Source organism: Temnothorax nylanderi, unplaced genomic scaffold (genome assembly GCF_030848795.1).
Source record: "Temnothorax nylanderi isolate EJ_2023f unplaced genomic scaffold, tnyl_v1.0 TNYL_tig0070_pilon, whole genome shotgun sequence".
Lineage (NCBI taxonomy): Eukaryota > Metazoa > Arthropoda > Insecta > Hymenoptera > Formicidae > Temnothorax > Temnothorax nylanderi.
In genome coordinates, this window is record NW_027249132.1 from 76,828 (window position 1) to 97,647 (window position 20,820).

At 42.1% G+C, this 20,820-nt stretch overlaps 1 long non-coding RNA gene across 1 annotated transcript in view; it reads right to left on the reverse strand.

The window, feature by feature from the left end:
• Nucleotides 1-17,646, reverse strand: part of LOC139773836 (uncharacterized) — a 94,425-nt gene extending 76,779 nt beyond the window's left edge. The window contains exon 1 of the long non-coding RNA XR_011718434.1: nt 16,985-17,646. This is a non-coding gene — a long non-coding RNA (uncharacterized lncRNA). The remainder of the gene's footprint in view (nt 1-16,984) is intronic.
• Between the last annotated feature and the right edge of the window lie 3,174 nt (nt 17,647-20,820).

Genomic DNA, 20,820 nt, shown 5'->3' on the forward strand with positions numbered 1-20,820 from the left:
GAGATAGATTAGTTGCATTTTAAATACGTAAATCTTTCCCTTTTCGGAATTAAGCAAGTATTCTTGTTTTGCCAGTAATTAAAAGAAATGGCACAAAGCAAAATTAACGGCAATACGACTAAACTTCGTAAAAGAAATAGATTCTCGTTCATTTGTAAATGTTTAAATGTTAAAGAGAACGATTAGTAATTCCGAATCACCCTATATATATACATGTTAGCAGTGAACTACCCTTCTATAGTCGGCGGTTGACACGAGTTAGGACGATGTGTTTCGATATTTGTCAGGACCTGATCCTGACCCGCCAACATCGCGCAGCATGACCTGGTTACGCGGATGCGCCGACCCTCCGTGCGTTCATCCGCACCCCTCGCGGCGCTTGGGGAAGAGTGAAAGACGTGTAAGGCGGTTTGGGAAGCGTATGACTGAACCCCCGCATATGTCGATATACGGTCGATTCGACGTTTGGATGTCGAAACAGCGCATTAGATATTCAAAACGCGGATATATGCAATTTGTAAAACCAACTGAATGACGGATGATAAGCCGAAAAGAATAGCGCTATCCGCAAAAATTGCATTCTGTTATGCCCGCTCTGCTGCTTTTTTATTTTACTACTGCTATATCGAGAAAGATGCAAACGGAATTTGTTACATTAAAGCAATTAATAGCATTATTAATAACCGAGCGATGTCATCTCGTAACGCGAAAGTAAATTGAACAAAGTGCAATGAACTGTAGCAGTAATAATTATATTTATTATCGCAATTAGTCGGCACAGTGCTTGTGACGGCAGATATGCATTTACGAGCCATTCGCGTTAAGGGCGATGTAGTCGTCATTCCGCCATTTCACGTCCTATGCCGCAGTTACTCTTCTGTCCAAACAGATCAGACTTCGGCGGTAATCCTTCGAATCGATATCATGTCGAAACGTCGACGTCGCATCGCATCGCGTCCGCGACGTTGATGGTTGCCGACTTTGGAGCACCACAAACCGCTGCAATGGAAGGCCGCTTTTATGTCTCTCCCTGACTTCTTTATCCTCGTAAAAACAAATGTTGTCCTCTTTTTTCCTCTGATCGATAGCAATTCACTATGCTGGCCATGCATTTTTCGTTATACGGTTGATTTCTTCGCGTCGCATCGATCGCGTCGTGCAGTGCAAAGGAATGGTCTTAACTGAGCGGACGTCAAACGCCTAGGCCAGAAATGATAGTCCAAATTGCGAGCTAGATAAGAAAAAGTCTTGAAGAGCGGAAGTCAAACGCTTAGGCGTTTCCAAAAATGATGGTCCAAATTGCACCGAGATAAGAAAAAGGAAAGACCTGAAAACAGCGAAGACCTGCATGCTCGTTGCTACATAAGTCGTGATTTGGATAACAATCAATTTCACTCGTAAAAGAATTTCGTTGCTGAATGAAATATCCGAAGCACGCGTTTAATGAAAGCACTAGAAAAGGTGCGCGAGTGCAAGAAGTTAAATAAAACAATAAAATTGTTTCGCAAGAAGCGTTTCTCTCCGAGGAACAATATTGCTTTTATTTTTCAAGAGATCCACGCCATTTCTCTCTGGCGTTTTGTAGAAACGGAGTGCCGTTTCTTTCGCATACTTTCAACTAAATGTGAGACGGGATGCATACTCGATAAAACAACGGGGTAGTAGAAGGGAAGAGATCCGTTACCGGGTTGCCTATGCCCCGAGAAGAGATACGGATGAGATGCGATGAATTATAAACGGGATGAAAAGTGGATCGCGCGAGCATCCGGTGCGGGTGTGCGCGCGTACTATCTTTACAATACGACTAACGGGCAATTCATTCCGAGTCAAATGCGGGGGAAATCGTGCGGGCGCGCGCGCGGTTGGAAATAGCGTGAAATACCGAGGACGCGACGTCCGGTAATCAAATTGCGCTCGAATAAGAAGCCGAGAATTCGGTAAGCACGTTCGCGCGATCATCGGCGATTGTGCCGATTCCTTTTACCTCCCGCTCCTTCCGCGGTTTGCCAAACGTAAAATACAGCCGGAGCGTCAAATCCCTCGGGATTTCCGGGAGAGAGAGCGAGAGAGAGGGAGAGAGAGAGAGAGAGAGAGAGAGAGAGAGAGAGAGAGAGAGAGAGAGAGAGAGAGAGAGAGAGAGAGAACGGGGAGGAAGAGGAGGGAGAGAGGATGTAAAGAAAAAGATGGCGATAGGTTGGGGTTGGAAACAGCCGACCTGAAAATCGCAATTTCTGCTCTTTTCATCGCGTCGCTTCCATCCCCTTCCTCGAGCCGAGCGATTCTGGCAATGGCGCTCTCGATCGACTGCCTCGGCAGATCGGCGAGATCTATCGTCCTCAAGAGCGCCCTTTGGTACGTCGCATCGTATTACCTTGTCATAATGCTAAGAGTCGATTTTCTCTTTCCGCGACACGGGACGGAGGAAACCACCGGCGCGACGAGGCTGCCTTTGACGCTGCAAATACGCCGGAAATGATTCGGTTTCCTCGCAGTGACTATCAGCACGCGCGCTTGCTTGTGTCTGACGACGTTTCCGCGTGCCGTGTTTCGAGAGTACACTGAACGACCAAACATTTCAACGTTTCGTTCCATCTCTATAACGTCCAGAAAATTTTATAATTAAAAATTCCTATACATGTATATTATATATATCTTAATTTTGGCTTTTTAATTGTATCTTTAATTACTAGAATAGAATGTAAGGTCATAAAGTTTTCGCCACAGCACGTTGAAGAAAAAGAAAAAGAAATATAAATATTCGCGTTTACGTGCTAATACACGCTAAACTCTGATAATGTTAACGCGCGTTGTCGCGTCACGAGAGAAGTATCAGGCATTACCGACAACAGGAGTAGACGGAGAACGCGATCATGGTAAATGGAACGCGATATATATTTCTTCTTATTCGACTGCTTCTGCGACTTTTGCGAGCTGCGAGCTGGGAGTCGACGAACGCTATTCAAGTTAAATGGATCCCGAGCTATTCGCCGCCGTTTTCTCGAGAACGTCGCCGAGGAGAGACGACCGTTTTCCCTTCCTTCTCCTTTTTTCCCTTCGAGCGAAAAGCACGACGCTTTGAGAGTCGCGTCTCGATCGAAAGCCACGAGCTTTTCCCCAGGAACGAGGGACCTAGGACTGTCGCTGTTTGGCTTTCGTCGTTTCGAGAGCACCCCCGACCTGGAATACCGAGAAAGGGAAGCTCTCTCTCTCTCTCTCTCTCTCTCTCTCTCTCTCTCTCTCTCTCTCTCTCTCTCTCTCTCTCTCTCTCTCTCTCTCTCTCTCTCTCTCTCTCTCTCTCTCTCTCTCTCTCTCTCTCTCTCTCTCTCTCTCTCTCTCTCTCTCTCTCTCTCTCTCCCTCTCCCTCCCTCTCTCTCTCCCGACCCCGTCGTCGTTCCCTCGTTCATGTATTAAGTACAAGAGTGGAGTTATACACGGAGTCGCTTTAAGAAAATGACAGTCGCGCGCGGAGTCTTGTCCGGAGAATCTCGAGCGGAAGCACTCGTCGTCGCCTCTCTGAGCTTTACGCTTTAGCGATTATCACGAGAACGCTATTAGACGTTAGCGAGCAACTACACCGGGAGCTTTCTGACGCGCGTTTGCTCTCGGGGCTTTCAACGGGAAAGCATCAGTAGTGTGTCGACTGTCGACGCGGCGACTGAGGCGAGTATTGGCAAAGTGAATCGCGCGAGGGTCCGGCGCAACGGAAATTCGCTTTGATTAACGCGCCAGATATACGCGCGAAGGCGGTTGGGAAAATAATTGATACATTTTACTTTCGTTACTTTGTTCATCTCTCTGTAATTGTTCAAGGTGTCCGTTGTCCAGCTGGATTGCAAAACGTTTGTTTTTCAAATAAGGATTCAATATAGTCGTTCGGACAACACCCACGTTATTGGGATCTTCATTGCCTTGAGGCTGCGCGTACGGCAAACTGAAAGTTCTACCCCGGTCATTTACCAGTTTGACCGGAAGTCTGATACGCCGAATACGACAAACAGGTTTCAATTTAACGTGGCTGAGTGCCGCTTACGATGCAGATGGTAGGGAGCTTAATTAAAAATTGAATCGCGACCGAAATAATACATTGCAGCGAAGTTTCCGCAAACGTGCAGATTGCGAATCTACAAGGTTGAAAACAGACGATATGAATAATTAGAAATACGTGTATTTTAGCCGAGATAATTTCAGTACCGCATCACACGGGGATTAAAATTTAAAGCGGGCACAATACCGAATTTAGATCTTGTCGAAAGCGTGTCTCTCATTCGCGTATGCCGATACTCGAACTACAAATACTGCATACGACGCCGCTTCTTTAAACCTTGAAAGCGTAATGCACTTTGAAATTATATCAAAGCAAAATTACGCGGCCGTTATTTCGCGACTGTGTCCAAAGATAATGGAAGAAACGCTGAGGCTCTTTGAAACTCTGTTGCGAATACCCTTCAGTAGCGCCAGTCACTTTTATTATCTACCTCTCTCTCTCTCTGTCGATGCCGCTTTATTATGAGGAACGACAAATCGCATTTGCGAATAAGAAGGCTGTATCAAGCCGTTTAACATTGTTCGGCATTACATTCAAGAGAGATCCTTGCCCTTAATTTTGTTCGCGTTTTTTGTTCCGCTCCGGCAAGAATTAATTTTAACGATTTGATAATAAGGTAAATGTATCAATGCCTGGACACGTACCTATGTCTGGACATTTTTATCATTTTAGTTCTTAAATAAGACGCGAATTAAAATTAAAGAATCAAAGATAAAAATATTTTTTTGTATTACATTTTTATCTTTGATTTTAATTCGCGTTACACTTATTTAAAAACTAAAATGATAAAAGTGTCCAGACATAGGTCTTAAGTATCTATTAGTACATTTACCTTAATACCGTTTATAAGCGATATTAATATATAAAATGGAATAACATACTTCACGTTTTAAATAGCCGCTCCTAAAAATTCATTAAAAACATTATAAAGACCGTCTCGGCATAGAGGTGTCTGGAATGAACCACGCTAATAATGTCCACGGAAAGATACTCGAATTATCCAGTTTCGTTCTGTCTCGCGGGTTCCTGCCGCACGAATGAGCTGCGATATGGCGACGCGATGCAGCTTTGATTGCTTCCCAAGTCAACTGAAGCGAATACAGTTATCCTTTGTCCGAAGTCGTAGCGCCATGGGCGATGTCAGGTCCCCCTCCCCCCGCCCCTCTATCGATAGGTCGGTATTTATAGCCGACCCATATTTCATTTAGCCGAAACTATCGGTGCTTTGTCGGCAGGTCCCGGCCAAGCTTAATAAAGCCGCCGCGCTGATACCTTTGTTTCTACCGCAAGGCAATGGCTCACTAGGGCGACCCTAAGAGTCGACGGACACGGGAACGCTGCTGTCGTGATAATCTCGTGATTGCCCCCGAGCGGCAATTACACCCTCGACACAAGACCGTATGGGATCTCAAGATTACGTCTCCGCACTGCGATCCCGGCCACAGCAACCGTCACGCCGCTCGCACGGCGCGGTGTGTTTGTTTGGGGGCGGCGTAACATTCTCGCTATTGTTAAACCGCCGTGCCGCCGTTTGCGTAAAATAACAAGCCTCACTGTTCTCGCCCCGATAACGAGTCCCAACTTTAGAATAATACGGCGCACGTTATACGAATAATTCGCCGCGTTTCGCACACGCCGCAGCGCGGAAAAGCAAAATTTCTCCATATTATACGCGAATTTTTCGATCGTATAAACATCGCGCGTGATAAATAAACGGGAGAGTTTTGAAAACTAAAGCGAAAACGGATTTTTATATATCTCGTTATATGTATTATGAATGGGGGATGATCTCCTTGATTTGAAATATTTCGAAATTGCTCTGTGCGAGATGTAGAGAAGCGTATCTACGGACAAGATATGAAGAGTAACGGGAAATATATTTCTGGGCCAGAGGAGAGAGATATTTTGAGTCAGGTATGTATATACCGCTCGAATAATTCAAGCAACGCATTGTTTTTACAGCCGGCGTTCTGAAGCGATCGCGAGAATGCGATATCCGGTTTGAAAGGTGTTAGTTCCGGTAACTGTATTCTCGATACAGGCTCAGTGTCTATGGACTGTGAGCTATAAAATTTTATTTCGCTCGTTCTGCATTCGCGTGCAATGCAGCCTTTTCCAAGCCTCATTTCCAAGGAATCAATATATATTGCGCGCTTTCGTTACGTCGAAGACGCGTATCTGTAGTATAAATTTCATTTCGCGTATCGATGTATCGGTGAATTTACGAGTCGCGCTCATTCCCGACGAATGAGTAAAATCGATTTCCCGGCCCTTGTGCGAAATTATACTCATTATTCAGCGACGTTTGCGTATCACGTTTGCGAGACAATCAGACGAGTACGTAAATTCCTATATACAACGAACGTAAATATCCATGAGCACAGGAACAGCAAGCTGGACGTGAAATTATCTGTGATCGTAAAAATGTGAGAAACACGTACGGCAAATAACGATAGCTGGAAAAGTAAATGAAATTAATTTCGTAAAAATACTGATAATGGGAAAAACACATGTTAAAATAACTTTAGATGCTGCAAACAAGGTCGATTGCATAATTTAACACGGAGCTTTACGAGAGGAAGAGAGAGAGAGAGAGAGAGAGAGAGAGAGAGAGAGAGAGAGAGAGAGAGAAAGAGAGAGAGAGGAGTCAGAGTTGGAAAACAGAGTGTTGAGTTACTTCTCAATGAAATCTACGCTCGCGGCTCGTATTTTTACAGCCGTTAGGATTACACGTATTGCGTTAATTACTCCTTTGATCTTCCCAATGGCAATTAAGACATTAATTGCGGCCGGACACTGATTTCCCGGGCGCCCTTGTGGCTGACGGCCGCGCCCGCGTGTCTTTACGCCCGTTCCGTCCCGTTAACGAGGCGACACTTGCCAAAGCGATTTCTTCACCGTCTCGCGTAATTTTGTTTGATCGTCGCTCAGTGATAAATGATGCTCTCAGAATTACGAAACTTGCACAAAGAAGAGGAAGAAGCGTATAATAAATTAAGATGCATGGAAAATTCTACTTAAGCGATTAATATATAAATATTAATATATCATATAGAACGAAAAGGAGAAATAAAACTATCCCTATTTCAGGAAATGACGAGTTGTCAGGAAGTGCGATCGTCACCGGGAAACGAACGAGGAGTCGTAGATAGAATGCGTCCCTCACTTGTCGAACAATGGCGAGCCCTTTCCATTCACAAAAAAGCTACATCATGACGTAGCAGTCTCCGTTTTGCGTTATTAGCGTTATTCCGAGAGGGTCTGCTCTCGCACAATGGTCCTCCGCAAGGACCGTGAAGAGCGTGAGCGATGAAAATACGGGGCAAAAGCGGATCTAACTAACGAAAGTCAAGTTTCATCTATCAATTCTATTCAGAGATATTTTTTCTTAGAGCCACATATATCGCCTATCGCGCGTGTAAAATAGAAGAAAAACCGCGTTCGGCCTCGAAAGGGCTCGAAAAATGTTTAGCTCCGAAGACTCGCCATCCGAAAATTGACGATCCTCCGAGGATCGAAGAGAAGAGTCGCGACTGCGCGACTTCCTCTGCGAGAAATTCGGGAAGCCTCACGTCTCGTTTCCCCGAGATCGTCGGAGATTGAATGCGACGTCGGAGGAACGTTTAATTAACCAGTGCTTTGACCCGCGCTCGCTTCGTTAGCTCGGCGAATTGTCGTTGGCGGTTTGAGGGCGGTGGGAACCGAGGTTTTTTCGTCTCTCCTCGGCGCGCGGAGTTTCGCGTCGTTGCCGACCAATTTTCCCCGATTCCTCGAGACGTCGTCGTCTCGGTGGTAAGAAAATGCGCGCGCGGCACATTGTCTTGCATATATATCCCGCGGATATGTATACATGCGCGCGGCTTGGTACCTGAAAGGCATCATGAACTCGAATGAGCCTGCGAGCGAGAACGTCGGAGCTTGTTTATCCGGCGCGATATAAAAGCGTACGCGAGGCACCAAACGGCGCCGGTAGTTGTAAACTTCGTAACTACGTGGCTCCCGGTGGCAGCGGCTCGATTATTTATGTGGAGTGAGGGCTCGTTTGCCCGACGAAAGAAAGCTTTAAACGCGCGCGGCAACAGTTCGGAAAGTTAATAACTTCGCAGTGGGGAAAACAGCCGCACGACTGCACGACCGGGATGTATTTTATTTAAAGAGAACATTTCAACGATGACGAGGAGATTTACGTAAGTGCAAAGGAAAAAAGTACAAGAAGCTCGTTCTCTTCTTTCTCGGATCTTTTCTATTAACGGCTGTAATTGTGTGAAATAGGTGTAACGTGTATAAGAATCAGAATTATTTACATTTATTTCTGCTAATATTTGCACTTGATGGATCTTATTTATGCAGATTTTTCCAACCTGGAGTTCGTATACTACAACTGAATCTTGGTATCGCTATTGTGAGATCTCTCGATTATCCATCGCACCGGTTGAGATAATCGAGACGTTTCTATAATCTCGCGCAGATTGCGGATGCGAGACGTTTGCAGTTGCGCCATCCTCCTCATTTTCCTCGATTCTACTTACGCTTTGAATTGCAATTGCACAAATTGGCTCATGAAAGGCATGCCGACGCTGCGCACGCTGTTGAGTTTGAACTACGCGACTCGTCTTGACGAGGATGACGCGCGGCGATGAACTCGCGTAGACGTACGCTCTCGAAGGGAAACAAGAGGAAGAACCACTTCTTTCTAGAATGGATGCGCCGCAAAATGCACGGCTAGGAGAACTCCTACCGGTTCCCGGCAAGTGAACCGTGAAATTGAGGATTTCTACGTTGCTGTACCAGCGGAAAGCCTTGTACGAGCTCGTTGCTCAGTAGTCTTTGTCATCGATACGCGATGCGTCAGACTAAAATTCAGCTACGAAAGCCGAGATACATTCTGCGAATGCGAACGCGGGAAGTTGATCAAGACATAGAACCACGAACATACAATGGCGATTGTGCCAAAACTGATTGCATGCTAATTCCAAACATAACAGATAAGCGCGATGATCTTACCCTATATCTTCCAACTTTCTTGCGGTTGTAATTTCAAGAAGCACGACAAAGGAAAGAAGACTAATCAGTACTAATTATCGATTTTAATTAGGAAAATAATATTATTTGAATAATGAAAAAGGAAATCAATCAAAAACGAGTAACAATAGGGCGTAAAGATTAAAAATCCCATTTATTCATGGTAAAATATTCATGGTAATTTAATTTTTAGAATAAAAAATTAGAAATTGTTTATTCATGGCGAAATATTATTTATAGTAATTTTAATCTTTACATTCTACTGTTGTTCGTTTTTGGTCGATTTTATTTTTTATATAGCTTTGCTTATAATGAGCGGGTAAACTTTAGTTTAATTTTAATTGATAAGTTGAATCAATTTGTTATATAGGGGAGACCGGGGCTAAACCGTCCGTTTTTTTCGGTGCCGATTTTTAACAACAAAATAAATAATTGTAGTTAAATGTGGTATACCACTGTAAAGAGTGAACCTTTAGCTACAAAATTTATATAGGAAATTTTTGTCTACGTCGCTTTGTTTAACCGGTATAGAGCAAAAACGACAACGGTGGAAAAATTGAAATCTCAAAAATGCCGGGGTTAAACCGTCTACCCCCCGGGGTAAATCAGTTTCAGGTTTGATCGCCCATGAAATATTAGACATCTACACTGGATTCGTGTTCAGCATGCATTACTCTTTATAATCAACATGCATTTATAATCACGTACCTCGAGATTTGGAGAGCAAATATTATTGCAGATATTACAAAATTTCCACGCGCAGAAAATTTCAATTTTCACCACGAAAACACGTTTGCCCTCGTAAAAATCATAACACGGCAGGCAACCTGCCGAAACTCCGTTGGTCACATGGGTACCATAAGCAGCGTTTACAATGTTAATAGCGAGTTCGCACAATATACAGGTTCCGAGATATTTGATTAGACGGATTTACCCCGTAGACGTTTTAGCCCCGGTCTCCCCTACATATTAACTAAAAAAAGTCGAGGAATTTAATGATATAAAGTATTCAATCCTTTTATCTTGACTTCTTTTTAAATCATTCTATGTAGTACAAGATCGATCTCAATATCGTGCCAATATCGCGCTCTTAGAAAAATTTTCTTTACAGAATAAATTTCACGGTTGCTTTTTTTCCTCGCTATTACGTCAAGAGTGCTTATTCTTTCCGCTTTTAAGGACGAAGCGAGATATAACGCGTTCAATTAAGCACGCGCGTAAAAGTGTATCACGATTCCTCGGCGAAGCGAGAGCTTCTCTCGAGAGCTGCCTCTTTGAAAAATGATTACTCTGTCCGAAGCGTTCGTAATTAGTACGCAGTTCCGTGAGACGCTCGGCACGATTCGCCAGAACCCGGTACTTTAAGTCGTTTGAAAATCTACAAAGTACCCTTAATGAAGTTCCCAGCATCGTCTTCTCTCCGACGTCAAAGAGAGGACAATGGACGTGGACGACGAGGGTGAATGGGAGAATAGGGGCGGTATCTACCCTCCCGCCATCCCGTGCACTTCGCGCTCGCTGTATATATTCTGTTTCGCATCGCATTGCAAGTCGGTAGACCGGTCATAATAGCGCGCATCTGTTCGAAAATTACAAGCCGGTGTCTGTAGGGACTATACGGTGTAATCGGATGCAACTGCGGACCGCCCTCGCGAACCGCCCCATAGTGTCCGGTTAAGAGTCGAATCATCTTATGGAGCGAGAAACCGCTCGGCGAACAGTTGGCTGATGCCGCGGGCTATAAATCACCACCGGTGAAATTAGATTGGGCGGCAAGTTTGCCGAGAAATATTACAGCAGCTGAGGATCTAACTAAGATTTACACGGCGAATAAATCGGCTTTTAATTCGATGCGTTAGGCTGGGGCTACACTATGCGCGTTTTCGCGAATCGGATTCGCGAATCGTGCATTTGTATACCATGTGTGCTTAGCACGAATGGCATACAAATGCACGATTCGCGAATCTGATTCGCGAAAACGCGCATAGTGTAGCCCCAGCATTACGCGCACTGATAGAAAGTGTTTAAATACATGCGCTTTTTTAGCATCTAAATTTCAATATGTTTCTTTGCCATTAGATATATATTGCTTCAAATCATCTGTACGCAAGTCTTGAAAATAAATTTCTTTTTAATGACATGCTAAATGTGTCTGATTCTTTATAATTATAGCTGCTTCTCCCGGAAGTCTAATGCACGTCTTTATCAACCCATGTAAATCTCCAATTTCCTCCAACTTCTGTCCACGTCGCAGCGTCCGTGTCGCAGTCCCTCGCGACATTTCCTTTTCAATTCAGGAACGTGCGGGAAACAACGCGAGGGCAAGACGATATACGCCTCACCGGCCATACGGACCGGCGTTTAACCGCGCCGAGGAACCCTAAACGACGCGACACGATTTAGCGAGCGACGACGTTGTCGGCACGGCTTCCGTATCCTGATGGGCGCGCACGTAAAGCCTGATACGGCCGTTCTGGGACCGACCTCTCGACAAGAGGCAACGCATTCCGTCGCGAGACCCTGGCCTTTGTTTCGTTAATCTCGACCGTAGCCTGTAGATAAAGCCGAGGCCCGCCCCGCCCGCCAGTTACTCCCTGTTCCTCGGGATCGTTATGTCGAACTGCAGCGACAAGGGAGAGACGACGTGCATGCATATATGTATATACATTTATATACACGTACACATGTATAATATATCGGACGAGAGGCACATAAGCCCCGGGACGTTGTTATGCCGTTGGTACCCTCCTATTCAAAGCACTCACCCTCCGACATCTCGACCCTCGCCTTCGTCACCTTCCCTACCTTCGTCTGGTCGTCTTATTAACCGCGTCCGTACCATCTTGAAGCTTCGCAAAAAAACTGCCTTGAAAGTTTCGCGAACCGTGGCGGAGTCTCGCCCGAAGGATCGCATCGATTTATAGTTAGTAAGTGGCTGGATTCATTTCACGTCCAAAGTCAATGGTAAAATTTTTAAGCACCCGGTGGCAAACTATTGATTTTCGTTTCCTTTTCTAGGGAAAATTTACTTCGCGTTATTACAAAAAGATTTAAAGGAATATTATCGCGAGCGTTACAATTATTCCTAGTTAGACTTGATATCAAGCTCAATTACACACCGTGCTCCGCGTTTCTTGCAATTTTCCCCTCGAATTTGGCGAACTGCCGTTTTCGACGACTGACACTGCTCGACTAGCGGAATTGGTGATAATATGCAAATGCCTGTAACTCGCGGAGTTCCCCTCGGTCGTTTCGGCCGCGGCTTTATACACTCAACGCAGTTGCCATTGCCGCCGCGCCGTTGAATTTTCAGTATTTTTGTAGCCAGTCCGATTCCTGGAATTTTTCCAGTTGCCACGTACACCACCGAAGTACTTTATGAAAATTGCAGCCCGCTCTCGCGCGCTCGTGGGAGATTTCCGAGGGCTTCGCGATCTCGCGGTTGGTTCGGCTCGCGCGTTATGCCACTCGCTAAAAGCCATTTTAAACCTAGGTATGCCTTGCCCGCGGTCTCGGTGCCGATATAAAAGCCTTGCGCGCAATCGAATCGAGGGCGACTCGACGTCACTCTTGTTTACTTTCAGCGCTCCTCCTTCTTCGCGAAGTAACTCCATGTTCGTTTAGTCCTTAATCCTTGACGCAAAAAAATCATGCATCCAGAGCAATATTGATCTTTCAGACCGAAAAGCTTTACCTTTCCTTCATATACAATTTCTCTTTTTCACTAGTTATCACTGTTTCTTTTTTTATCGACTATAAATAATTAGATTACTTTAACTCTTACTCTAATCAGCGAATTTGCCAGCATTAGTTCTGAGAGCGTAATTTCTCTTTAAATAAGAGGAATGTTCAAAGATTAATGCGCGAATGTGCATATTCGATGAACACGACAGAAAAGAGGAAAAAATGCGTCATCGCTCACGTCGATTGAGCTTTAATAAAGCAACCGTGCTCATTTCTCTCTCTCTCTCTCTCTCTCTCTCTCTCTCTCTCTCTCTCTCTCTCTCTCTCTCTCTCTCTCTCGCGGCATTAATCGAGTTCCTTTTACTCCGGGCATAATTACGTTTCCTTCAACCCCCCATGAACGAGACGAGACGCGACGGGACTCCACGTCAAGTTGCGTCGATCGCAGCTCACCTTTCACGGGGCAGCATCTTGATAAAACAGGCCGCGGAAAAGTTCGTCCGCCGGTGCTTTCGCATGCCTTAAGAGCCCTTTAATGGTCGCTAAAGGGAGCTTATTGAAAGAAAGTTACCTCGCTTAAATCCAATCTCTCTTGTGCGAGGGGGCCGCGCATTCATCGCGCGCATGAAACCCTGAAGATCGTTGTCGTCTTTGTCGACGCCGCGACGATGACGACGGGAACGGCGCTCTTAATCGACAACGTCGACGCGTTTCGTTACGGCGATCGATCGCCGATTGGCAACCGCGACGGGGTATTAAGTTGTGAAAGGCTGATTCTCAATCCTCTTAGGCTTCCAGGTTCACCGCGTCACATCAACGCCCGCTCTGCGCTCTCTCGCATCTCGTCGCTGCTATGCTGAAATGTTTTTTCGCTCTCAACGTTAACAAAACACGAAGGAGGATGGAGAAAAGAGGAGGAGAGCGAGAGAAGTTTAATCGGATCCATCTCTCGCGCGCCTGCACAAGTGGATCGTTGTGCTGTGCAAACTGTTCCTTTTGCGCAAACAACACACAATGTAACGAAGATCGTTCTCGCATGGCGAGCGTGTTGTGCGAATTCCCGCTCCTGCCTAACGAATTTGACGGAAATCGAAAAACAGAAATTTTATCTCTTATTTTCCACAGTGTATCTATGCGTACACAGTATAAAAATAAAACAATTATTTACCTATCATAAAACTGCCAAATATATATATTTTTTGATTGTAAATTGCATGTTAATTTAATAAGCAAAAGAACTGTTATCTAGATAAAAGAAAAGACTAATTTTCACGTAATTTAAAAAACCGTAATTTTTTAAGATGAGTAACAAAAAATAATTTTTTCTTTAAATTATTTGCTTAATTATACAAGTGTTCAAAATATAATTTTTTTCTATTTGTAGATGATTTTCCATCGAACTTGTTAGGCAAACAATAGCTTTATTCACTGCATAGAAATTATGAAAGCAGTAACATTGTTATTCCAACTGTTAATATAAAAAAAAAACAATTCCAATTTTTCTGCTTAACATTTTTACTTCCACTTTTGCTGGTCACTGTATATAGTGAGCAACTAATTGTAAGAAGAACAGGGAGACTGAACTGAAATAATTGCGCTGAATTTTAAGCTTCTAGCTTAACACGCACACTCTTCGGTTGACGCTATTTTGTATTGAAAGCTGTTCACATGACTGAATTTGAAGAGAATAAGGGTGAACGAACAACCTATAAATGATAATCGAATTATGATTGACAATGACAACCAAGCTGCTAAAATATGGTTGGAGCTACAAAGATGTTTGAAAAATATAATCTGTCTAAAAAATTACTCGTATTTTTATAATTTTGATAATGTGGGGGAAACATACGTCCAGTTGAAAGTTTTCATTAATTCATTATTAGAAATTAGAATTAAAGTCTGTACGCATACACGAGAGATTACAAAATTTTTTCGAAAAACCGCGTTAAAAAACGCGCAAAAAAACTGCGTAAAAAGAGAGTTGAGTGTATAAAAGTTTTAACTTTCCAGGATGACCGAAATTATTCTGTAATACGATACAGTTTTGTTTTATGCGAATATTCCTAAGAATTAAAAACTAATCACAAGTTAATTTATCTAGCAACAAATCATTGAGCCTATAAGTAGTTTCATGTATTACTATATGCAAGCGCATGATAATGCGAAATATAAAGACTATTCATGTTGGAGCAAGACCATCTTAAGTACGATCTTAAGATATTATGAACCAATCACAGAGCTGTATTAGCATCTTAAGATATTATTAATTGTAAGACGGTCTTGAAGTAAAATCTGACTATGAATACCAGCCTATAACATCCATTTCGTTTTCTGCAGCTAAATAAGACATCGCGCATCTCAATTTTTCGAGATATGCAGAAATATGCGAAATCTGCGGAAACAGACATACGAGCGATTCGTTTAGTGACGACCTCGTTTATCTACTTTAACGTTCGCTACTTTAGAAGCGGGTAATCGGCGTTCCAAAACTTCGAAACTGAGAGATGTTTGACGAATATGTTAATCGGACATTCCCGTCTCTATCTCAAGACAGGCGAAATCTGAAATCCAGAAATGTACCAAAATAGCAGTATTTCCTGCCATCAATATTTCTTTAATTATCTAAAAATGCCAATTAATAATACCAATACTTGCGACAACAGCAGTAGAGATGTAACAGCAATCATTCTGTTTTTTTTTCCAATTACTCGAAACATTAAAAAGTATATTATGGATACGTTAATACAATTGCAAATGTGTTTGGCCGCTTTCGACGAGAGATTCGATAGTTTCCAGCCTTTTTCGCGCGCTTTTTCGGAATGCACGTTCTTTTTCCCTCCGAGCTTCGGTCCAGCGTATCAATCATGTACACTTCGAGACATCCTTGGGCAGCTTTTCGTGAAAAAAATCTTCGCGGGGGTGATTAATGGCCAGAGAATAATCCACTCCTCGAGAAAGTGAGTTTGTTACAACATAGCACAACTTCGATAACTTATAATTAATTCTTTATAACTATTTGCATATAATATCTATACTCGCAACATTTTTCTTAGTTCAAAACAATATGGAACATTTTTATTATAGATATAAAAAAATTGCCTTTCTTAAATTCAATCGTGCCGAAATCTTTAATAGTTCTCATCGATTCGTTGTTTCCAATTATTTTTGATAGCACATTTTGAATATTACTTCCAATAAGAGAAAGCGAAAGGTAAGTGACGCTATTTTTACATCCACAATATACTTTTTAAAACAATGTTTAATATTTGTATTAGCGGTTCTTCTTGTCTTATAATTCATTGCTTTATCTTCAGCCTATTATATACGTCTATAGATATGACAAGAGCATTATGTATTCAAGTAGACATCTGCGGGACGCGAGATACAGAAGATTAGTTTTTGTTACATGTCGCTACGTCAATTTTTCGTCTAGTTATGACGTTTTGAAAATCCGGCACGCGCGCGGCATTCATAAAAGAACGTCGCGTCAATTTTTTGCGTGTATTTTGACAGATGCGCTAATACGCTGCTGAAAAACAGTGTGAAAACACATGTAGTACAAGTGTTTTAAAATACGATACGCCAAACGCGCTGTCCGATTTTGCCTTTATATCGAGATTACTGGTCAATAAAATCGTCAATATCTTCGTACAGAAAAATCGTAGCGAAATGATCTTGGTCTCGTTGAAAAGCTAAGACTATAACGCTTTCAATGAATACAAGATCACTTGTCTCAAATGATTGATTCCTGAGATATTGTCGATTATTTACGAAAGTAGGAAATTGATTTCCCGAAAATCGATCTCTGGCCTTACAGTAGAAAATTTTAATTATATTAGTTTTGAATTGTATCATCTCGGCTCAGAATAGTTGTAACAGCTTAAAACAAATTGCATTGAAAAAAGCACGCTATATCGTGTTTGCAACAATATTAAAACCAACTACTATTCTATCTTCTTTTATTAAAGATATTTATTAAAAACTAAAATATTAAAATTTTTAATTTTATGATATGCTCATATAGTTATTCAGTTTTCAAATAAACATTCAGCAAAATAATTGTATTTCTTTTCCGTTTAAAAAAAAAATGTTCTGCTTAAGTATAAATTTCTATTAAATTTTATAAGTAAAATTTTTCTTTCTCTTTTTATCTTATTTAACTCTTATTTAAATCATTCAAGCAAATTGAATATACAAATAACAATTAAAATAGTAAACAATGATTGATTTTACCTCGTAATTGAACCTCGTTATAGCCCAATGCCTCATAAGCTTGCATTTCTCTTTTGTTCCTTCGTTGCATTTGTACATCACTCATTCGCAAAAACACGGTTAATTACGATCGCGCGCGGTATTAACCATTCGAATACTTCACTCTAGTATCATGCGGTATGGTGCAATTAATTACACCGAGTTGATAGTTAATTAAGACTCGATAGACCATTTGAAAATATATCATCGGAATGCAGTATTACGTGTAATACATACCTACATTTTGAATGCAAATCCCGCAAAACATGCACATCTATTATTAATAAATCTATATAATTATGATATTCCGTTATGAGTCTCTCGATCTAACGATTTCTATATCACTGTATATATGCTCTCAATCCCAAAATAAAAAAAAATTATTATTACCCGTAAATATACACTTCAATGAAAACGGTAATTTACAACTTCCGTCCTTTGATGCTTCGATAACTGTAGCTAAATGAATGTCACGTGCAAAATATCTGCTTAAATGGTCGTCGCTTCAGTCGCACACACGAATCCCTCCTCGAGAGTTAATCAATCACGGGTTGAGATACGTTAATCTTTCATTTGGAACGATCGCATTTCGAAAAAATACCAACATGACATACGGAGAGCGATTCGCACTACTCACATCTCACTACCCGAATGACACAACGACTACGCACCAGTGCACAGTGTGCTATATATCGTGTTAAAAATTAAGAGCTGACCACCGCGAAGGCCGAGCGCCGAGCGTAAACAAATACGTCATCGCTACAAGATATGTGCTATAAAATAAATGTTTATTTTGAATAATATTCTTTACTTTAATTATTTTTATGTGGAATGATTAAATGTAAAAATATAATTAAATATAAAAATTTTTATGAAAACGAATAATTAAATAATATTATTAAAATGCTTATGGTAATTAAAATTTAATATTAAATATAAACTCGTTAGTATCATCTGATAATGTATGTAATATCTGAACACACTAAACTAAAAGACAAAATTAGCTGAGCAAGTATTTGCGTTAGTAATACCTGACAAATTTATAATTCATATACATTCATCATATACAGTCATATTTTATATTAGAATTTTTAATTTTAACTTATTTCTGAACTTTCTATTAAAGTATTATACTTATGGGATTAAATAAATATAATATTCTAAAATTCTAGTCTGTATAAGAAGGTAAAATAAAATTACACTGATATAAAAGTATTCTTGCTACTAAATTATAATGTGACATCTATGTTTGGTAGTAGAAGAATTAATCAGCATCATTTGAAGAATGATGAATGTAGATGTGGCAAACAGCGAAACAAGAGCGTGCCCGGCTGATCGCGAATGCACCGTCGTTATTTCTAGGAACAATCTTGCTGCGTTTCCCGCAATTTCTGAGAATGTGCGTGTACATAATAGTATTTTGCGAGCACACGCAATGTAGATCGCGAGATAAGGAGCACGTCCAGCGGGCCGAATGATCGATTTCGCGCCGTTAAGACGTCTTTAAGACATGTTAATATTTGGCATTTTAACATTGCACCAAAGTGTATTTATTAATCAGATAAAAATAATTATGGCACCGACAACAATCGCGTCTATTATTATACATGCGCTTAAGAATATTCGTGTTTGACTGGTTTTATTATCTAATAAATATATCTCTTCAAGAGGGAGTTATATATGTATTCCCGTTATTCAAATTATGATAGATGATACTATAGCGTTTGAAAAGAAATGTTAAATATCTATTTATGCTTTAGCAACATCTATATTCTCTGTGTACCATCACGAAAATATGAGAGAAGAGAGAGAGAGAGAGAGAGAGAGAGGGGGGGGAGAGACCAAGAATTTGCTGGTTAGTATGTTCTCACGATTGATTATAGATTTCTCTCTAATGGCTAACTTCCAAGAAAGTCCATTCAAGTACTTAAAGTTCTTTTAAGTCTTTAAAATTCTCCTTGATATCCGGCATTTTATTGACGATAAAATTTATTTATTAGCGTAATTTGCCATTCTTCCTTGAGTTAGTAAACACGTGGAGCATTTTTATACTACAGATGTTTTGTGCTTGATAGTTTGTGCATTGTGGTGAATGCTTACTTTCGCTGGTTTTATTATTCTCTTTTACTATCCGCTTTTGGTGGAAACTGTTTACTCCCGCGAAATTTGGCTGAAATATACATATTTTCAAGTCATATATTTATGTGTCAACTTTGGGAAGTTGTTAGCTGCAACTGTCCGTCGAGAATTGGAAGGATCAGTTCTAAACGTATGCGGGTACGAACAACTATGCAAGCATACTCTATAGATTTTACTCGTTATTCTGTGTATATCGATTTTCTTCGCGAGCGCGCATCACGAATCACGCCTGTGGATTACCTGGCGTGCCGCGAATTCGGCATTTATCCGATGGCGCGCGACGGAAAAAAGCCGGGCCGCGTTCGATGCCACGGAAGCCATTACACAGATAGTCTATTCGAAGGAAGCCAATAGATCAGGGGGAAATGGGTTAGAGCGCCGAAAAAGTACATCCAGCGTCGATGCCTCCGGCCGCCTCGCGGCCGATAGATCACCGGTCTAAGTGCACTAAATGTCCCTTCCCCCCCCCCTCCGTTCGCCAGTTATTATGCGGCAAACTGCAGTGGCTTTTTCACGCGGTGATACATTTATCATGCCAGACGCCATTGCCAGAGGGCATGTAAAGGGTGCGTTTGTGTTTGCGGAAGGAAACCGCGTACAAAACAAGTCTTGACACGCTTGCTCACACAATACGTTGCGTTAAGCCATTGTAAAGATATCGCAAGTATATACCTAGAGTAATTAACTGTTCGAAGTCTCTCCCGTGTTCACCGTACAGAACGGACCGAATATGGGCGGCATTGAAATCTCGACGGTGAGAAATGGCGTTCCTCGTGAAAAAATTTCCGTTTGAAAAAATTTAATCGCGTTTCATAAAGTTCGCGTAATTACATTTTTTCTGAAAAGTGACAGAAAACATTTTTTTTTCCGTAGCTCTTTCGCTTCGAGCGGAGAGTTAATTTGTAACATGTCCTGCCGGGCACGGCGCCGGCGTTTCTCATCGCGCGAAGTTAAGAGATCGTCGCGGTTGAACTTCCACGTCACCGGGGCCGGGGGGGAAAAAAAGTTATCACAGCTCCCAGGATAGATTTCCATACTGAAGCGCGGATGAATGACGGGCAAATGGAAGCGGCGCGGCGCGGCGCGGTGGACGTCCGCTCTATGTGCCTGATATGCCATCCCTCGAGCTTACCACCGCGCGATATAGAGCAGCAGTGCGTGGTATTACATACGGTAATTGATGCCCGGCTATTTTTCCCGCGGTAATATATCGCGGCGTTGCGCAGCGCAACTCCGTCTGCGCGAGGCGTTACATTGTAACTAATGCGCCGCGATTTTTAACGCCCGCGACTCGACATATCGCCGCTTGGCGCGACATTTCGCTCACAGCGGGATGTTAGTTTCATATCTTCGTTGAATGCCGCAAGGAGATCAGAATCCCGCGGAGTCTTTATCAACGGCGTCGTTTGTAATCTTATCTGCAATTTTTGGGCGCGTGATGGTCGCGACAATAGTACCGTTTTTATAGAATATAAATTTACGCATATACAAAGTGAGAAATATGGTAATGCTAATTTAATAGCGTGAATCAAAAAAAGCACGATTCGAGAAAAGTTTTGGATAACAATCTTACAAGTCATTCGAGTATCCCACGGTACTCATTATTCGTTGGCGATTATCCGTAATCGCATCGCGACAGCCACCCGTTGATATCTTAAAAAATGAGCGGGCCCGAGTCC